This window comes from Clavelina lepadiformis, chromosome 4, assembly GCF_947623445.1.
Source record: "Clavelina lepadiformis chromosome 4, kaClaLepa1.1, whole genome shotgun sequence".
Lineage (NCBI taxonomy): Eukaryota > Metazoa > Chordata > Ascidiacea > Aplousobranchia > Clavelinidae > Clavelina > Clavelina lepadiformis.
The window spans coordinates 21,356,100-21,362,864 of NC_135243.1; the positions used below are offsets into that span (position 1 = coordinate 21,356,100).

The following is a 6,765-nucleotide window of genomic DNA, read 5'->3' on the forward strand; positions in this document are numbered from 1 at the left end:
TTTACGTTGTTTACTTTACTTATTTAGGTTGCTACTGTACTGTACTTACGTACTACTTTACTTACTTTTATACACCAACTTAATGTGCCGAAAGTAAATTTGCTAAATACCTTCACAAACAAAAATAAATGGCAATTATAAAAATTGGGTTAACAAGTTGTTTACAAATTGCAATGCAATTCATTTAATGAAACAAACGGTGTACAAAACCTTGAAAATGGATCCACAGACTGGCGAAAATGATGAGTAAGGACAACACCGTTAAGGGGTCAGGACCCAACTGAATGAGATAGGCTTTTCAATGCAAAGTACATTAAATCAAGACGCTACTGTCGCAAATTCACATCATAAACCTACACTGAATTTTGGCTTGCAACGACATCTAGGTTATGACTATCTGCAGTCTTAATTTGGACAAAATCCATGTACTCAGTTTTCTATAACAGCTACCTAAACTTTACAGCAACTTTTAAACTTAAAAATTTAGCACAAATTCTCCAAAAAAGCATAAACTCAAACCCACAAAAAATGTACAAGTTAGCCTAGACCTGCGACCAGCTACCGCCAAAATAACAACAAAACTTGTTCACAGCGACGTCACATGCGCATTGGACCGGAAAATTTATTACTTTTTTTAATATGACGCATTGAGTACGAACACGTAATAATCACTGTGTTGCCGGCTCAAAATTGTCTTTATATAGGGTATTGAGCCCTTATAGGGAATTTTTTAATCCGACTGTCTAAGGTTAAAGACGCTTGCATTAGAACATACCAACTGAAAGTCCAACGTGCGCGAAAGATTGGTCACCTTTATCCAAGAGAGCTCAAACGTTTATCAAATAGAGCAAATTTACACTAACCGCTAGGTGGCCATTCGAGCACAGACATCCTTAATTGGTTAAAAGACATCAATTAAGGTTAAAATTCTGGACCAGCCACAAGTAATTTAGTCCCATTGAAAATCTATGCGTTGTGTACGACATGGCGAAACGCAGGAAGCCTGGAACAAGATTATAATTCAACAATACGCTAGCAGGATCTGGCAAAAAGGCGATTTTATGTGTTGCCAGATTATCTTAGGAGCGCTCGCAGGAAAGTCGTAGGAAGACGACGTCTAGCAGTAATATAGACAAGACACACCTACTGATAACATAAAAACTGCGATCGTATTTATTTCCGTTTTGTAAATCAACATGGAGCGCGACGTAGGGGAGAAGCTTGCCAAAGATTTGCAAGGGATGGCTTGGTCGTTAACGTTCTCACAACTGACAACGATTTAAAGGTTTTTAACGGCTTTTCCAAGCAAATGCAATCAACTCAAGAACAACCAGTAACACGTGAGACAAGCTGTTTCCATACCTTTCAATTCCTTGGTCGGCGTTTTCGAAAGCTTTGCATAGGTAAGTTCTTTACAAAAGAAGACACTAGCAGCGCGATGAAAGCACGTTCGCGAAAAAAGTTTGCCATCCATTTTCAGTCGAGGTTGTTTGCTCAGTACGAAGCCTGCATCGAAAATCACTTGAAAAGGATCTTCAAACTGTGACAAGTCTGCTAAACAACGCAACAGAAGCTGTTTTAGCCGGCCTGCAAGATGATCACAGCGAATGAATGTCGACGGTTTTCTTTCGTTCGCCGTGGTAAATCGCGACCACTGTTATGGAACAACAACAAAATACGTCTTGTACTAAATGACAAATCGTAATTGCTTTGCAAACAGACCGTTGCCAAATACTTCAATCAATGAATTTTGGGTGTAATATGTTGAGGTAAAAACACCAAAAAATGCAAAAGTGTAAACGATACATTTTCGAAAACGCTGCCGACAGGCAGCCATTTTGAAAACAAAATACCTGGTCGATTGCAGCTTGCAGCTTTATGTCGAAACAATGGTTTTGGTAGCGCCATCAGCAGTACCAATGGCTTGCGATGCATAGGGCTTTCGTTTACAGTCAGGCTTCCCAGCAACAAAATGGATGCAGTCGCTCGTCGAAGACGGAAATTCTGAAACAAAGGGCCATTGAAATAGCATGCTTTAGGCGGAACAGTAGTAGAAACTTACAAAAATAACCATAGCAACTATTGTAGTACCTAATGCCCAAAGCCTGTAAAGGCAATTTTTAAAACATCATGGCCAAAACAGTATTGATGATGGTTGCATCACTAACTTGAAATGTTCACGTCGGCTGGCTCTAAAATGAAGCGATATGGATCGACGCAAAGCCGCAAATGACTTACTTGCAAATCACATGCAAGCGGTAAAATTGATTTATGTACTACTAGCATATATGTCAGTCAATGATTGCCCAGCCCCTGGCCGTCAAAGTTGATGCTACCATTCCGTTATCGGTCATTGTGCTAATCCAGAGAGACAAGACTCGTTAGAAGCCAGCCGAACCATGTCCTTTGTTAAATTTTCTATCGGCTTTTTCATCGTTTGTCTGCGTACATTTTAATAAAATATTAGTGCTTTATGCTTTTATTAACTTAAAACGCATCCATTCTGTCAGAAAAATACGTACACTTCATTATAGCACGAAAACAATAACTGTCCTACCAGTTTTGCAAATAAAATGAATAAACAAAGAATTAAACGCCGTTAAATACAAAAAAGCCAGCCAAAAGTATTTCTGGAAAGTGTGCAATCAAATTTTAGTTAATAGCCTAGCCCAAAGACAAGCTAGCAAGTTAAGTAAGCCTAAAAACTGAGTTTTACATTCATAATAAATTTTTGGCTATAAGGGCTCAATACCCTATATAAAGACAATTTTGAGCCGGCAACACAGTGATTATTACGTGTTCGTACTCAATGCGTCATATTAAAAAAAGTAATAAATTTTCCGGTCCAATGCGCATGTGACGTCGCTGTGAACAAGTTTTGTTGTTATTTTGGCGGTAGCTGGTCGCAGGTCTAGGCTAACTTGTACATTTTTTGTGGGTTTGAGTTTATGCTTTTTTGGAGAATTTGTGCTAAATTTTTAAGTTTAAAAGTTGCTGTAAAGTTTAGGTAGCTGTTATAGAAAACTGAGTACATGGATTTTGTCCAAATTAAGACTGCAGATAGTCATAACCTAGATGTCGTTGCAAGCCAAAATTCAGTGTAGGTTTATGATGTGAATTTGCGACAGTAGCGTCTTGATTTAATGTACTTTGCATTGAAAAGCCTATCTCATTCAGTTGGGTCCTGACCCCTTAAGCGTTTTACAGGAGTCCGGCTCGATACGGTACAGTAGGCTACCAATAAAAAATTTTAACCTTCTTCTTATTTTCCGTGTTATCTTGTGTACTTATTTGCCAAATTGCTATTTGGTTTATCACACAACACTGCACCTATTTATAAGAAAATTCAATGTGATTTTACAATTTTTGCACTCCGCCTATTTGCACATAGGCGCCACGTTTAAGATTTCATCTCCCGTGAATACATTTAATTGAATATTTGGCATCTTTCACCGCATATTACTTATCGAAAGGCGAGTTGCATTCATCTTAACACAGAATCTGTCGCGTATGGGTAGACCACATCTCTAAAACGCTTATTGACAATTCTAAAACTTGTAACAAAAAGTGGGTATATGGCACCTGAACTTGAGAGGTTGACCCACTCCACTACATTAATTACTTGTTGAAATGTTTATTGCGGGTGATGATATATGAGTATCATGAGGTCGTCGTCTGCTTTTCTTACCCTCAGATTTAAATGTTCACCTTTACGGCTTATTGTCTTGTGAAGATGACAATAAAGTTGTCTATCTTAACACCGAACTACTTCAAATTGAATTTAACAATGGTTACACAGAAATGACAACTGTCCTGTATATATTGATTATATTGAAGTTTCTTTGAACAATTACATTCAGACAAAACATTAGCACAGCAACAGCATAAAGACGTCAATGTTACAGCGTTGATCTTAGTAGATTTAATGCATTGAACAACTGTGTATGATAATAATGCACGCAAGATACGCAGGCACGACATTAATGTTACGACTTAAAACGGAAAACAGGAAGTTATTGGTACGCAATATTATGCTTCGCAAAGAAGACTTCCAAAAACAGAAAATCTACACTGTATTCGATCTTTATACTGTAATATGCCCCTATTATCACAAACTACAGTCATTTCATAATAGGCTATTTTAGTTTAATTCACTAGTTTGATTCTAATTCACCTGTTTTATCTTATCAAAATGGCAAACAGTTCTGGAATAAAGTTGGAGTAGCTAAATAATGCTACTAATCTTCATACCAAGTTTAAATGCACACTTACCTTCATAAATGTACCCAAGCTACTGTATATCCTAAGGCATGCAAGTTGAACGTAGCAATCATATGAAATCGGTTATAATACCTTACACTTTTACATTAAGGTTCCTTTGTTATATCTTACTGGTTAGAATTGACTGCGCTCATGTTTAAGGACAAATAAGGTGTAAGATCTTGCTATTACTAACATCTACATGAAGAGGATGTGACGGAAATAAAAACGTTCCACACACTGTTGCAATTAGAACGAGTCGACCTTAGCATTGGTCTATACCTATTCAATTTCAGAGATCATTCTATAGTATAAAGGTTGCTTTCAAGCGTGGTGCCACTATTATTCTGATAAAGTTCAATAGACGTCTTTACTTGCATGCTATTTGCATTCAAGCATAAATTATATTGCAGGCAAGTGCGATACAATGCTTTTCTATCGTTTTACAGAAAAAGGGCAAGTGCTGTAAGTGTTTTGCTTTTCAAAAGAAAACTTATATGCTCGAAATAACTAACGCGCAATACTGAAAACGACTCCAAGTTGGGTAAATAGCTATCTTAAGGTAAAACAAAATTTGGTGAGTACAAAAATTTTGGTAAAATTTTATAAGACTACGGCGGGCACATTGGAATTTTTTGTCATTGTATCTGAACATATTCCTCTCTTTTTTGAAATATTGGACAAAAGTATTAGGTATACGCTCTGGCTTTTCGAACAAACAGATAAAAGTTTAATAAAATTCTAAACCAAACAAAAAACCCTGCAAAATTCTAAATACTGCGGAACATTGCACTTGTGGGTAAAAGATTTATCTGCGGACGTGACTAAATCTGTTTTCTTTTATGCGGTTCCTTTGCATAGTCTTTATCGTTTTTTGATGTATTTACCGTTTGGATATTTCATCCATGATATGAGTGGTTGGTTTTGCATATGCACATATGATGTGGTGCGTGATGTCAATCGGGCACTTGTCAGTTAGTATCAGCCAAGTTGTGTGATCTATAACGTGTGCTGTTTAAATTATAACCAAGTACTTTATAGCGTGATGCTCTATTCCTTGCTTATGTTGTTTATCTGTAAGATTGCTGTGTGGGCATTTCGAGCCATACTTACTCGAAGCAAGAAACGCTTTCGTTTTATTCTTATTTAATCATTAAAATGGCTCGTGAAAGAAATTTTAAGTTATTGTATGCTATTAGGCGCTGGAACAAGCAAGTCGTTATTTTTTTTACCGTGTTTATTGGATCGTGCTACATCTACCTGTTCGTGAATTGTTTTAATTCAATCAAACCGTTTTATTATATTTTTTATTACAACCTGGCTTGTGAGGTAAGTGACTTAATATTGAGAAGGCACTTTACGGTTTTATGATTCGGCGTTAAAGTGGGAGAAATTTAAACAGAATTATTTGGCGTGAAGTGTATTGCCCTATATGGCGGAACAATCTCGTCGTTTCAAAAAACAATTTAAGAAGTCGCGGTCGCCATTTACTTTTTCTCTTTTTTCAAATGTATGAACGTGCTGGCCATGATCATATAACTTATACTGTTTGAGTAATTTTGTTGAGGTTGAGAGCAGAAATTTGCTGCCACGGTCTCCTTATTACAAGTTTGCGTATTTCGTCTTAATATGGTTACCAAAAAAATATATAAATTATAATTTATACAAAATCTTGTTTTAAATGACACATTTTAAAGAGTCTGTTTAATATTCTATTTGCGCAGCAAACACATTATATTGTGCATTGTTTCAGTGTTTCTTACTCGAACGCGACATGTTCTGTCTTTATAATATGACTGTCTAGAAACCGAAATCACCAAAACCTGGAAAAGATAGAGCTCATTTTAAAAATCTTAACTTACCTAACAAGCCTCAAAAATATATTAGAATTTTAGTTCTAAATTCGCATACCCTTTTTCTGATTGATAAAATTAATACAATTTTGTAGTCTTGCGGAAAGGTAATTCCCGCCTTTTGCAATGAAGCGTAAATTGTTCCGTTTGGTTACACCACATCTCCTTCGCAATAGAGTAGGAAATTTTCAAAGCTCAGGAAAACTTCACAATTTTTAGGTGTTTTCAAAAATTAAAGCTTCATTCCGAACTTTATCAATCGTTGATCTTTGGCCCAAACAAAGGAGAAATCTTGTGAATGCAGAGAAATCTTTTTAAGGCCAACGTTAAAATTTGCCTTCTCTAAAAGCAGGCGGCGATTAAAATATGACATCGGACCCATTGTTTTCGTAAATGTTTATGCTTAAAGACTTGCACGAAAGCAACATAAGCGTTGTTCAACCTCAGAACGAAAAAAATTACGACAGTAATTTTTCGTTGAACGTTTTAACATTATTAAAAGTTTAGAAACGAAAACTTGAGCTACGTTAAATAACGACATAGACGTCTTGTTCCAAGGACTGTTTTGTGAAGACGTAATTGATTGTTTACAGAACTTCTATATTTCTTATATTACGACATTAAAATTACATGATTTGCCCGGTTATTTAGA

The 6,765-nt window shown here is 36.2% G+C and overlaps 1 long non-coding RNA gene across 1 annotated transcript; it reads right to left on the reverse strand.

Moving 5' to 3' along the window:
- Nucleotides 1-1,367: 1,367 nt before the first annotated feature.
- On the reverse strand, nucleotides 1,368-2,672 carry LOC143452566 (uncharacterized). The gene is made up of 3 exons (XR_013115060.1): nucleotides 2,092-2,672; nucleotides 1,854-2,004; nucleotides 1,368-1,654 (listed from the first exon to the last, which is right to left on the reverse strand). It is a non-coding gene; the product is annotated as an uncharacterized LOC143452566 (long non-coding RNA).
- Between the last annotated feature and the right edge of the window lie 4,093 nt (nucleotides 2,673-6,765).